General features: G+C 37.9%; 1 protein-coding gene across 3 annotated transcripts in view; it reads left to right on the top strand.

The window, feature by feature from the left end:
- Window positions 1-4,864: 4,864 nt before the first annotated feature.
- The window catches only part of LOC121312966 (protein FAM83H-like), a 37,251-nt gene continuing 27,031 nt past the window's right edge, over window positions 4,865-15,084 (top strand). Inside the window, exon 1 of one of the 3 annotated variants that reach the window (XM_041244999.1) lies at window positions 4,865-4,953. The gene's annotated coding sequence lies outside the window, so the exon portion shown is untranslated. The remainder of the gene's footprint in view (window positions 4,954-15,084) is intronic. The other 2 variants (XM_041245000.1, XM_041244998.1) reach the window with 2 other exon arrangements.

Raw genomic sequence — 15,084 nt, 5'->3', positions numbered from 1 at the left:
GGGGTTTCTAAGTCAGTTCAGAGGAGTCATCTATTCGGATGATGATATCATGTTTTTGAAAGCTATAGGAAAGCACACCAAGCTGATCAAAAGGACAACAAACTGGCTGTTCAGAGATTCTTGGGCACAACCTTTTTTTTTTTTTTTTTTTTTGCTGGTGGGAAATAACTTGTGCGTTCAGTGGGCAGACTACAGGGAGAGAAAGGCAGCATGACGTTAAAGAACTCACATGTTCAAACAACCAGGAGCGCAAAGAAACCCAGGCCAGTATGCTACCTTACTAATTAGATGAAATCATTTTATTCTGCATTTGCCATTCTGGATTAAGACGTGTGTACAACACAGTGCACTGAAGCTTGTTGTGGTTTCAACACTTTGTGCATTAAAATAGCGCAACACAACAATAGAAAGGGCTGTATAATGAGACGAAAGTATTTGGAAATAAAAGGATCTATTGAAATAAGTTTATATTCCCTTTCAGTTCACCACAGGTACCCTCTAAGAAACGTATGTTCATACAGAATAATTTATTATCTAGTTATTTTCACATTTGTGAAATTCATACTGTAAAAATATTTTACAAGTTTCAGAACATTTTAATTTTTTTTTTTTTTTTTTTTAAGTATACATGTTGTGTGTTTTGTTTTTTTTTTTTTTTTTTTAGCAATAATGAAATAATGAAATACAAGTGTTTCAGCTCTCCTGGTGCCAATTTCATTTCTTTATATATATTTACATTGATAGTTGAGCACTGTATGATATTTTAGTTTAAAACAATTACAAAAAAAGAACCATGTCCTCTTTCTTTAAAAAATATGAAAATATGCTGTCTTAGAGCATCCCTTTAATTTGGTAACCCCTTGTTTTTATTTCTGTATTAAATGTATCATTTATCCTGCAAAGTGTAAAGAAAATAGAGACAATGGAGTACTAATATTTAAGATTAATACTGTTGCATAAGTGTGATAGCTCTAAAAGGTATTTTATAAGAACATAAGAAAGTTTACAAACGAGAGGAGGCCATTCGGCCCATCTTGCTCGTTTGGTTGTTAGTAGCTTATTGATCCCGGAATCTCATTAAGCAGCTTCTTGAAGGATCCCAGGGTGTCAGCTTCAACAACATTACTGGGGAGTTGATTCCAGACCCTCACAATTCTCTGTGTAAAAAAGTGTCTCCTATTTTCTGTTCTGAATGCCCCTTTGTCTAATCTCCATTTGGGACCCCTGGTCCTTGTTTCTTTTTTCAGGCTGAAAAGGTCCCTTGGGTCGACACTGTCAATACCTTTTAGAATTTTGAATGCTTGAATCAGGTCGCCGCGTAGTCTTCTTTGTTCAAGACTGAACAGATTCAATTATTTTACCCTGTCTGCATATGACATGCCTTTTAAGCCCGGAATAATTCTGGTCGCTCTTCTTTGCACTCTTTCTAGAGCAGCAATATCTTTTTTATAGCGAGGTGACCAGAACTGCACACAATATTCAAGATGAGGTCTTACTAGTGCATTGTACAGTTTTAACATTACTTCCCTTGATTTAAATTCAACACTTTTCACAATGTATCCAAGCATCTTGTTAGCCTTTTTTATAGCTTCCCCACATTGTCTAGATGAAGACATTTCTGAGTCAACAAAAACTCCTAGGTCTTTTTCATAGATTCCTTCTCCAATTTCAGTATCTCCCATATGATATTTATAATGTACATTTTTATTTCCTGCGTGCAGTACCTTACACTTTTCTCTATTAAATGTCATTTGCCATGTGTCTGCCCAGTTCTGAATCTTGTCTAGATCATTTTAAATGACCTTTGCTGCTACAACAGTGTTTGCCACTCCTCCTACTTTTGTGTCATCTGCAAATGTAACAAGTTTGCTTACTATACCAGAATCTAAATCATTAATGTAGATTAGGAACAGCAGAGGACTTAATACTGATCCCTGTGGTACACCACTGGTTACCACACTCCATTCTGACTTTTTTTCCCTGCTTCTGCCTACCTGAACCTAGCTGTTCTGACCTTCTATCTCCCTGGTGGCTATCAGAAAAAGACTGAAAAAGAATGGTGTTCATGGAAGGATAGCCAGGAGGAAACCACTGCTCTCTAAAACGAACATTGCTGCCCATCTGAAGTTCGCCAAAGAGCACATAGATGATCCACAAGACTTCTGGAACAATGTTCTCTGGATAGATGAGTCAAAGGTAGAACTTTTTGGCCTCAATGAGAAACATTGTGTTTGGCGAAAACCAAACACTATGTTCGAACAAAAGAATCTCATCCCAACCATCAAGCATGACGGTGGGAGTGTGATGGTTTGGGGCTGCTTTGCTGCCTCAGGACCTGGACGGCTTGCCATCATTGACACAACCATGAATTCTGCATTGTATCAGAAGATTCTAGAGGAGAATGTCAGGCCATCTGTCCGTGAGCTGAAGCTGAACCGAAAGTGGGTCATGCAGCAAGACAATGATCCTAAACATGCAAACAGATCTAGAGAAGAATGGCTGCAGAAGAAGAAATTCCGCGTTTAAGAATGGCCTAGTCAAAGTCCGGACCTAAACCCCATCGAAATGTTGTGGCAGGACCTGAAGCGAGCTGTCCATGCAAGGAAGCCCTCAAATGTCACTGAGTTGAAGCAGTTCTGTAAGGAGGAATGGGCCAAAATTTCTCAAAACCGATGTGAGACACTGACTGTATGCTCATACTCCCCCTGTCTGGGTGCTGAATGCTTGTGCTCCACCCCTCTGGGCGCTGGATGCTCATACTCCCCCCGTCTGGGCGCTGGAGACAGCTGGACTTTGCCCCCTTTTGCACTAGAGATCCTGCTACCTGGGCTGCTGTTCTCTTTATGGCTGCCTCCAGGTAGCAGAGAACCAACTCTACACCTTCCTCCATGGTGTTTGGGATGTGTTCCCTCTCATAGGCCTCCCATCACTCCCTGTCCATCAGCCACAGAACCCTGGTGGATATGGGCATAGACTGGGCCTCCAGCCCAGCATTGTCCTGGATCCAGTCCCGCAGCCTGATGGAGTCTTCTTCCATTGCCTTTTTTTTTTTTTTTTTTTCAAAAAAAAAAAAAAAAAAAACCTTCCTTCAAAAATCCACACACAACAAACAAAACAAAAAAGTTCTTCAAAATATTCACCCACAGTACTCTTCCTGGCGTGAGTCTTGGAGGCGCTGTTATCCCAGTCCTGACACCACATGTGAACAGGCTGGCTGTAGGGTGACCTCAGGTCAGAAAGGAACACACAGACAGGCAGTACTGGCGGGTGAAACTGAGACACTGGCGCTCAGTGTTTTATTAACACACAGAAAAATCAAAGGTTGAACAAAACAGCACACTGCACTTGAGGCCAAAATAAAGTGACAGATAACCAAGACTAACAGACACTAACACACAGGGACAACACTAAACAAACAAGTACCGTGCTGGTTGTTGCTTACATGTTGCTCTGGGAAGGTCTGATAATGTATTATGTATTTTTTTTAATATCAGCACTATATGAACATGCCCCAGTAAGAGCTTACCACGGTAACTCAAAAATGTATAAAATGAAGATAACACAAAGGTTGTAGCTTACAATGAAGACGTGGCCTGTGGTCTGCAGAGACACGCTTTCTGGAATAAAAATGACAGGACTCCATGGCGAGTCGTTTTAATATTTAATCCTCAATTGCTGATATCAACAAGTCTATTTTGGATTTCAAAACTACAATTTTGGACATCAGTAATTGTGTGGCATTTTTTGATATCGGAAATAGAATTGTTGACATCAGAAATAAAATTACTGATATCAAAATTATATCGTTGATATCAGAAATGCAATTGTTTATTCGGAAATGCAATTACTGATATCAAAAATAGAACTGCTGATATCAGCAAAACATTACAGAGATCAGCATTAAAACTGCTGATATTAGCAGTTGAGGATCAAATGTTAAAACAGCTGCACGGCACCGACAATGATTCAAGTGCTTTCATTACTTAACTTTAATGCTGGTTGCGTTGTAACTTTTCAAAAACAAAGACGGTACAAGTGAATGCCAAAATTTTACACAAAAATAAAGGAAATCAGATGTCCACATTACATTAATAGTTTTAATAAAATTAAGAATAGCATGTAATTTTAATAGCATTACAGTCGTACATTTGTATATTTATTATTGAATGGCAATCAGAAATCTGTATCATTGTAAAAGGAAGTTATTTTTCATTCCTCACTGCTTTAACAACTGTATCAGACAAATGGAATTAGATTTATATATATTTTTTTAAACTTAGACATTTCTGGATAATTTAATTGTACATTAAATGTTCAATACATTTCCCCCTGGACCTGCCACACTGAATCTCATCAGATAAGAAACATCGGCGCTTGTACTGTAAATTGCGAGAATTCTTCAAAAAAAAACCAAAAAAAAAAAACCAGATAAATAAATATATGGTTATAGCATTACTTACATGTATTATTTTTTATATTAAATAAATACTTAAATGTATTTAAGCCTTAAATGTAAGTAGTGTTTTTTGTCTGGTTTCAAAAACAGAATTTAGCTACTTTTTGGCTTGTTACTTAAAAATTTTGGCGGGGCTTTGCAAAATAAATCTGGCAGCGCTAGAGGTCAGTACGTACGTAGCCTGTCTGTTCAGGAAGCTGAAAGGCTGATCCGAGTGGAAAAAAAGCACAAGGTTGCCAGGCGAGCAGGCTCTCTCGTTTCACTGGTCGGGCGAGGACAGACACACACACACACACAAAGACAAACAGGTTTCTCTGAAGTTGATCTCCGACCCACAGTCCAGTCGTGGGTGGAGTCTGCTCCGTGAGACTCAATAAGGCATGCAACTCCAACTTGACACCGGAGAGAAACGGATGTAGAACTAGAGGAAAAGGACGGAAAAAAAGGACTTATAAATGATATAAAAGAGAGGTCAGGAACGCTCACATACCTGAAAGGTAAAAAAATTTTTTATTCATATTGTTTATTAAATATAAACCTCTAGTATACATTTGCATTGTTTTACTAACACTGAAGTACCGTGTCGAAGCAACTGTTTTTTTCCGATCAAAAGTCAAACTGACACAGTCTGGCTTTGGGAGGACGGATCTTAAAGTTTACTTTCACAGTATTCTTAACTGAGTGCACGATGTCTTAAGTAAAAGCAAACTCTAAAATGACTCAACTTAACATTTAAAATATTCTGCACTTACCGGCCGTACTTTGTCAGTAGGCTTAAATTGAGCTGGATCGGCGTATGTTTCATTTATTCTGTCCAGTTTTGTCGACTGGTTGTATTAGTTTAATGGTGGGGGTGGGGGTGGGGTGAGAGTGAGTAAGTGAGGAAACCGTGCTACCTGTGTTTATAATATTAATGCGTCTCCTGATCTGCTGTCATTATTTCTGATTCGTGTGTGTGTGTGTAAATGTATAAAATGACTTTTATACATTCATATTTGTATTATGTTGTTTTTAAGAGCATTATATTTGCTGTCATTTAAATCGTGACACGTTCTGTTGTAGATATGAATGAATCTGAGTAAACATGTCTACCGCTTCTCGTACACTTGCAGCTGGTCTGTGGCGGAGAGTCTGTGCCCTACCTGTTTCCTGTCATAGCTCGTAGCGGGGCGTGTGCGGTCTGCCAGGAATTTAGATACCGTGCGTTGTAATTATAACTAGCACTATGAATCTGCTAGGATTCATTCTTTCATTTCAGTTTTTGCAATCATTGTATCATTAAAGTGATTAAAAACAAAAGCAGCTGTTGTAGTAGTACTACTAATAATGAAATATGTTTGTTACAAATTACTTAACTCTGTGCACCCTATCAATAGGAATATATCATTTTTTTTTTAAAACATTTTTTTAGACATGTTGAAGCCATACCCACATGCCGTCCTAATGACCAGCTGTTTGATTAGAACACTGCAGTGTAGTTCAACTGTGCTATGAAAATGGATAATCCTCTTTGAATGGTAGAATGGGTTCCCTTTTCAGGTACACTTGTACCCATTTAAAGACACAGTGCTCCGCTATCATGTTCAGTTTTAGACCACGTGTATATTGTGTACAGGATTGTTCTGTAATTTTCCCATTTTTACACTTCACAGTAAGACTGATTGTGTCCAGCACACACACACACAGAGGCTTCCACCATTTAACTTTAATGGCAGGATTTACCCCTGTACCTTCCGCAAAGCACACAGACAATCGTAATGCTAAACAACCTCCTGAAATATGCCTGTGTGGAATGTAGGTTTGGTTGAGATGTTGAAAGTGGCAGGAAAACACAGGTAGTGTTGTGCAAAGCAAACCGGTTCATAAATACCTTAGAGCAGCTGGAGTGGAACCAGGGAATTTACATTGCAGTCTACCCATTCCAGGTTTTAATACAAGCTGGGTTAGCCACAATGTATATGTAACAAGCTCTGGTGTGTCTTATTAAACTCATAGTAAAACCAGGAATGGATGTAACTGGTATGTAGTGGGAATCTTATGCCCCTTTCATACTAGTACTTTTAGACCCGGGTTCTGGCTATTCAGGTCACAATCCCACATAGTGTTAAACCAAGTACCCAGGTCAACAGCTGCACACCTCAGGACATGCTTTGACCCAGGTTGAGCGAGACACAGTGCCCGATGGGCACACTACTAGGCTACTTGGCTAATGCCAATTTCCATCAGACAGCGTCAGTATGGGTAGCTGTAAAAACCAATAACCAGTTATTCCCTATTTACACTGCCTAAACAATGCGTGCCTCTACTTGTTGAGAGTGAGACTGTGAATGGCAATCGCGTGTTGATCAAACTTTTTTTTTATTGTGAATTTGGTCATTAGCCATCCAACTACTGCCACACATTACCTGTTTTAAATAAGTCTGCAAGTAATTAACTCATTCATTATTTAGCCCACCCAGCCCTGCTGTATTTATTTTAAGCGGTTGATAGAATCTCGCAATCTCAGTTGTGTCGACCAACAATAAGGATATTTTCAACACTTGCATATATGTAGTGCTGGGATGAACACGCGATTTTCATGTTTGGATAGTCGCTCATAATTTAAATATTTGTTTTCAAAAAGTAATAAACGCCATCATCATAGTACTCAGTGACAGCATAGCAATAGGGGCGGGGGCGGGGGTGTGGCCTCTCTGTGTGTGTGCCTTTATTTTACAGCAATAAAACTTTACAATGTAACACGTTAAAATAGAAAAATATATAAAATAATACGTTGTCTAGGCCTTACTTTACCCCAGTGAAATAACTACAAATAGCCGTTCAAGTTAAACGTTGTTTTGTTTATTCCCGAAATAAATAGTACATAAAATTTGAAACCATATTTTATTAATTTTTTTAAATTCCTTGCCTTTGCCGTTTCTTCACAGTAAACAGTGGTCATCTACACGTTTTCATGAAGCAATAACATGAGGTTTACTTGTGCCTTTTTATAGCTGAACAAGCAAACAAAATCTGAAATTAAACTTTTCTTCAAATAAAACAAACATGGAAATGGCTTCGTAAAATGGAGGGGGAAAAACTCACCGTTTTGGTTCTCGTATATTACAGTCCACATAACAAAGTTGCAACAAAAAATATATTGATAATATATACAATCTATGTAAAAATCTCGACACAACATTTCCAGCAAGTTGGGCACTGTTTAAGCAAGGCATTTCAGAATGACGCACTTGCCTATTTCTGCCCCATGAGATTCTGATTCGCTCTAAAGCAGCACAATGTTTTTTTTTTTTTTTTTTTTTTTTTTACCAATGGCCTTCCATTAGAGATCACTGTGCGAGCATGTACGTAATCTGGTTTATTTACTTTTTGCTTTCTAAAACTTTTAAATAGAGGCTCGAAAGATCTGTGTTGATCCTGTGTTTTTTTAGAGAGTGTGTGTGTGTGTGATATATATATATATATATATATATATATATATATATATATATATATATATATATATATATATATTATATATATATATGTGTGTATATGTATATAGTATATGTGTATATATATATATATATATATATATATATATATATGTGTATGTATATACACACACACACACACACTATACACACACATATATATATATATATATATATATATATATATATATATATATATATATATATATATATATATATATATATATATATATATATATATATATAATATATAAAACCAGAGTTCTCCCCAGGAATTCTGTACAACAGGACTTAACAACATTTATAGCTGGGAGCACTTAACGGAAAAATAAACTTGCCTTACTTCAGTATGTAATACGACATAGTATTTGAATAATGTGTTGTCTTTCATTGACTGTATCTGTTTGCGCTTTTTTATATTCTACATTTTCTTTTTCATGGCTGTTTTTTGTTATGGTAAATGACCGTGCTTATTTAGGCACTCTACGATTTGACTGGGGAAAGATAACGTAGGGTCATTGGAGCCCCCCCCCCCCCCCCACACACACACAAAAAAAAAAAAAAAAAAAAAAAAATAAAAAACAAAACTGTAACCTTTTCACTTCCTTTTAGCTTAATTATTGAGCTTATTGCTTCATTCAAATTGCTTTCTTTATGTTAAGTTTTCAAGGCATTTTGTTAATGCACGCCTATTAGTTTTTTACTGTTCTACATTTTTTTTAAATGCAACTTTTCATTTTAACATTTTTTTTTTTTTTTAACACAACAGTACATACGTTTGTTCCCCGTCATAACTGTTGCATGAAACCGGAGTGTAATAATCCATCACCTCTGCTCTTAAGCATTTGTATGTCAGTTGACAAGAGTTCTGCTGATATCGCATTGCACCTTTCTTCTTAAAGGCGTACAGCCTATTTTCCTTTTTTTTTTGTTCATATGTTTAGTTATTATCAACTCTATGACTGGTTAAATGTTGTGTCAAGACGTAACACATCTGTCATGTGGTTCCAAGATTTTTTTACCCATTCAAGATTTTACCGAAGGTCCAAACTGGAAAATAGAGTCAGCAACTTTAGGAGGGTTTTAGAAGACGTTAATAATAAAATCTAAATCCTTTTTCTATCGGTTTAAAGAACCATTGGATTATTGCAGTTTCATGACAGCTAGTATTTTCCTGAATACAGTACAGTATGTCTATTTTCCTGCATACAGTATCTTTATTTTCCCGTATACAGTATGGCACAGATATTTGAAAGGTTTGTGCACTGCGCAGAGGATTATGGGCGTCGTGAATGGCCATTATGCACAAAATGTGCCATGTTCAAAACTACTTTTTGCATGCCACAATCCGTTTTGCACTGTGCACAAATACAATGTACCCATGGCGCAATTTGGCAGGAGTGGCTGATAATTTGCGAGAACCTGCCATGTTCGAAATTGTCCCAAGCACAAAACCAGTTTTGCGAGGCACAAAATAACGCTTTTAAAAAGCAAGCCTTAACTCCACGCACATCACTCCAGCACTCACTCACCCAATCACTGAAGTGAAATGCAGGTGCTTTCCGGGGTACTACAACAATGGAAAACACCCAGCGATCATACAAGGTTGAATATAATGACTATATTCAAAAGAACGATCGTGATAGCAGCATCACTATTTTAAATACATGTTTTAAAAAATAAACAGGGAAGCTGCAGTCATGATCGTTCTTTCAGACCAAAAGAAAACTAATCACTTTCCCAAGCACGCTGTCTTGGTGCTGAAAGAATAACTCCCAAAACAGAATCACGAGCACAGCACGGTATCATAGAACATACCATCGGTGTGTAACATAGACCGAGCCGGCAGATACTAAACAACTACCTGTATAATGCAGGGACGCTTTACTTTAATAGACACATACAGCAGTATATCAACCCTAGAGCGATCAAGCAGCAGTTTGCACCTCCTTACCTTGCATTCAGATAGATTTCAATGTCACAGACATTGATAATACAGTAGTAGGCTAGGCTACTGATTACTATTGGTAAATTTTGTCTGAGTTTAGAATGTAAAGTTAATGTACAAAGTGTGCTCCTTTCTTATTTTACTGACCGTTTATTTAAGTTGAATTAATTGCGCCCCAGGTTTGTCAATCAAGTTTTATATATATATATATATTTATTTTAATAGGCTATAAAAAATAAAAACAGGTGATTCCAGCTGGATTTATTAATGTTAGTAATTATTATTGTTGTTAATGTACATATGTATGTGTGTATTTTCTTAAGACGCCCTTATCCAGGGCAACTTACAGTTCTTACAAAATAACACATTACAAAAATAAAATCAGTCTAGACAGGGAGCAATAGCAGTTTGATAAGCGTGATCACTGCTAATACTGAGAGGAAAAACAACAAAAAAAATGGTTCTACTGAAACAAAAAAACAAAGTAAAAAAAAAAAATGTAATATATTAGAAAAGGTAACGTACTCATATATTTGTGTGACGCCTGTCAAAATTATGGAGACAGATGTGGAGAAATCATAAACCCAATTCCCAGCAAACAGCACAGCACAGCATAGATGAATCTGTTTGAATTCTGTAGAGTCTGTGGTGGCTCTTTAAGTATTTAGCTTATTAGCCATGCTAATGCCTGTGATAATGATAAACATTAGATTTAAATGTATGCATGTGCGCAAATTTCATATGCTTAAGCACGAAAATATTTGAATTGCTCTGAAGGCCAAATTTGAATAAAAATGGCTACGTTTTGCGATAAGCCTGCCAGGCTTGCAATGCGCAGAATGTTTCTGTTGCATGCGTTTAGTTGAGTGGGGGGCAGTTGGAAGGGGCTTTCAGCAGGAGTAAGAGTAAGGGATACACATGTGCAGACTACATCCACAGGCAGCGTTCTTGGCCGGCTTCATGCTGAGATTCCCTTCTTCGAGGCTTCTGAATAGAGTAGTGTTTTCAGCATTGTGGGTTTGGTTTACAGTCCACACTTCTGTAAATATGTTTATGTCCAGTGTAAGGAGTTCGGGTCGGAGCTACTCAGATCAGCGGCTGATGGCGTTGATGCTACAGAGATATTTTGTCCATCGCCTTCATGTTGACACTTATCCAGTTGGCAAGCTGCTACAATATATTTGTTATATGTTGAATAGCCTACATTATCCTGTGGTCCATTGTTTCATTTCTCCCTTTAGTAGCTTATTTATATATTTGTGGGGGTTGGCATGCAACTTCGGGGGTGCCAATGCTACCGATGTGTGTTGATCTTGGATTCTGCATTCCATTTGCAGGTTACATTTGAGTGTAGACTCATCTGAGGAATATTGGTATGTACTGTACCCCTGGATTAGCTGCTTGGCAGGGTACTGTTAACAGTCCATTGTCGTGTAGTATTCTAATTCTGCGCATTCACGCATTGGTCTTGTGCATTTCTGCCAGGTTTCTCCCCAGTGCTTTTTCACCCTTGTTAAAGACGGTGACATACCGACCCGGCAAAGTGGCTGTTGCTGCCCGGCTGAAAAAACCCGATTCATGCAACAGTTATGATGGTGACCAAATGTGTGTGAGTACAGTGTTAAAAAAAAAAAAAAAAAAAAAAAAAAAAAGGTTAAAATGAATAGTTGCTGTTGGAGAAACATGCACTTTTAAGATTATTTTTGTAGCTTTACCCTGTCGCGGTAGGACCCCACCCCTCATTTCTAAAAGTGGCGTATGTTGGAAAGAAGTTTAAATGCAAGATACACGTGTTTGCAGGTTGGTGCGCTCTGTTAGTTTTAAAAGGAGATTATCAGAGGAGGTATAGTAACTGGTAAATGCGAGATTGCATTTCATTGCACTGACGACGACCATCTGACTGCTGGAATAAACACAATCGCACATTGCTGGAGGAACTGATGCGCTCAAGAGAACACAGGTTAAGCACAAAGATCAAAGGGCCGCACCATCTTAGGCAGTGTGAGCCAGAAACGGTTTTCTTTACGACACGTACATGAGACTCTCCACAGGGAGTTGCCCAGGGTGATTAAACCCACAAAGAGAAGAAAGGAGGGTGGGGCTGAGGTCAGTGGCTACTTAATCAAGGTCTAACAAGATGTAACTTAATCACTTCTCTCTTTCATTAAGACTAGTATTGGAGACTTGTCGATCAAGAAGTCCTGGAGGATCAAACCTACAGTATTACATTCTATTATTTTGTACCGTGGGATTCCTTTATTTTCATGGGCTGTAGACTCGTTCTGAATATATTGCCACCTCGGCTCTCGTGCACTTTGTCATCTTGTGGGTGAAGTTTTAATATCATGCAACAAAGAAAGGATCTCTTTAATTTGTGTATTTTTATTAGATTTTTTTTTGTACTTGGCAGCAATCAGAGAGGCAGCAGAACAATAAGTATGAGGGGAAGCCCAGACAGAACAAAAGGTATTGTCTGCTCTGGGTGTTTAAGGAACTCTCTGCTTTCAAAGTTCGCCACCCCTGTTCCCTTACCATTTACAGGTTCCACATTCCAGTTTAGCATGGGGGGATTGATATATACAGTATCTATAGCCAGACTTCCGAACGCCCTGGGTATCTGTAGGCTATGCAGTAACTTGTCCCTCCAGTTAATCCTTGAATTCCTGGAGTGAAATAAATTCCAGTGGTCCACCCCATCCATTTTCTAGAAAAAAATTACCCTCCAACAAGAAGAATATTGGATGAAATCACTCAAAGCCGTTGAGCCGTGAGGTGTACAGGTTTAGAAGGGTGGGGAAGGGGGGGGTGGGATGGACTGCACTACAGTCTTTGCTTCTCAGCTGTGTAGTACAGTTTGTAAAGAAACTGCTTTGATATTTTTCATCTGTGGATGAATAAGGCTGTAAATGTGTTTCATCCATTCATTCGTAAGCTTGCTTGGTACTGTTGCTTTATGAGTAGTATACAGTAACATAAAATACGAAATCACTAGGACTATAGGTGTGGGGTGGGGCAGAGGTGGGGTTCATTGTTTCACTATCAAAGCCAGGCTTTCCAACCGCATGGTTACCCGTGTCCACACTGTACACAGTGTTTCAGTGCTGGTTTTGGTGTGTGTCTTGGTGCAGTATTCTAGAATCTAGAGGACAGGTGTTTGCTGATGAGATTCCCTAATCTGCTGCACTGTGTAAACCCAGCCCAGGAGAGACAAGGTCCTGTCTGCAAAGGGGAGTGTTTGCTGTGATCAAGTTTGTTCTAGCAGATAACTGTGTGGGGGGAGGAGCAGCTGTTCTCGTATAAATAATGGTGTCTCTCCTCCCTGCCAAACATTGTATGGAAACACTAAAGTGTTTTTGTTCGATTTTGTGAGTTCACCTGGGCAGGGGAGAGGGGGTAGTCTTTAATATCTTTTTATAATCTGACTCACTGGCTAAACAAACATCTTGAAGCACAGGTGGCATCTCCTAAAAATGGGGTTTCTAAAAGGCACACTATGTAGCCATATCTGTCAAGGTCCCAGGACACCTGACCAGGAAATTTTTGTAAGGGATAGTGTTAAGCAAGCAAAGTGGCACAGGGGGGGAGGGTGTTAACCCCTTTCAGCAGGGAGGGGACCGTGATTTATTTATTTATTTTTTAAACATAGATGCTCAGAATCTAAACTAGAATACAGTCCTTTTAGTAGGGTAGTCAAATGTAATTTTTGATTTTATCAAAAAAAGATCAAAAATTGATTTTTGTAATTGGTTTTCATATGTTAAATTTTTTAAACATGTAAACAAAACCCCTTTTTACGTACCAAATGTAGCTTCTTTATTTATCAGGCAGCCATCTTGGATTTATTTGTACTTCCCTGCCAACCTGTTAAGCTTTCGTTATTTAAATTGGCACTATATTTGTACAAAATGAATAACACGTTTTAAGAAAGAATGTTACCCTAAGCTAAATTACCTCTTTAAATTGGATGATTGATGTTTTATGTGTACAAACAAGTCTCTTGAAAACCGCACATCTCACTATGGGCAGAGGGTGATAAAGGTGTGGCACAGACACTGCTGATCTGTCGTTGCAAAACTGCATTGATGCCATTGTCTCAGAGAATAGAGTTAAACTTTGGCAAACCTGAATGTGCATCACTTAATCAAACCCACATATCTTAACCAGTTATGTATCTTGCGAGTTTGGAATTTGGAATTTGGTTTTGTTTTTGAAATACCGGCACAAAAAATGTAAACAATTTTTTTTTGTAATGTTCCGACTGTCGGAATAATGTGAAAACAGGGATTCGGAAAGATTAGAATGTACTAAGTTTATTTTAAAGGAGTTTGTATGTGTAAAATAATGAAGTCGGTGTGTAAAAGTCAAAAAATAGGTCAACTGAAACGGCATCACGGCTAAGTCTGGAGATTCCATTGGCCAGTTCTCTTAAAATCAAACTGTTATACAATAAAATCAACTTAGAAATGTTTTTTTATTTATGCTGAATATAATCTAGGTGAATTGTACAATTGGGAGATTGCTTTCGAAACGACAGGGTCCTGGTCAAAATTGGTCCTGGTCCCATAGATTCCTAAGCGGAATCTTACATCTCAGGATGCAGGGCTCTTGTTTATTCCAAAGGTAAATACTAATAGTATGGGAGGAAGGGCCTTTTCTTATAAGGCTCCTACATTATGGAATGCTCTGCCTTTTTTTTTTGTCAGAGAAGCTAGGAGTCTGTAAGTCAAGATTGAAGACTTATTTATATACACAGGCCTTTTTATTATTACTGTTTTTTTTATTATGATTAGAAATGTTTTTACTTTTATTTGAAATAGTCTCTTTTTTTATCTTTATGCTATTTGAATGTTTTATTATGCTGTGTGTATTATGTTTTCTGTAAAGCACCTTGGGGTCTATGACGAAAGGTGACATATAAATGAAATAAATAAATAAAACAGGAGACTGGCAGGCAGCGTAGTTCAAAGGGCAGTATAAGATCTCTAGAATAGAATAAGTTTAATATGCACTACAATTATACTGTAATTACAGTTTACAGAGCAGCTTGCCTACAATGAACCACATGTCTGGATCTTTCTCATAAAGCAAACAGAGCCATGCAATGTTAAGTCAGAGCTCATACTAGGACTAAGACTGTGTTTTACACAGAACAGGGAGCAGAGCGTGCCAATTTTATCTGGAGTAGAGTGTGGATTGGATGTTTCCGG

Source organism: Polyodon spathula, chromosome 3 (genome assembly GCF_017654505.1).
Source record: "Polyodon spathula isolate WHYD16114869_AA chromosome 3, ASM1765450v1, whole genome shotgun sequence".
Classification (NCBI taxonomy): Eukaryota; Metazoa; Chordata; class Actinopteri; order Acipenseriformes; family Polyodontidae; genus Polyodon; species Polyodon spathula.
This window is presented reverse-complemented; position numbering and strand designations above follow the sequence as displayed.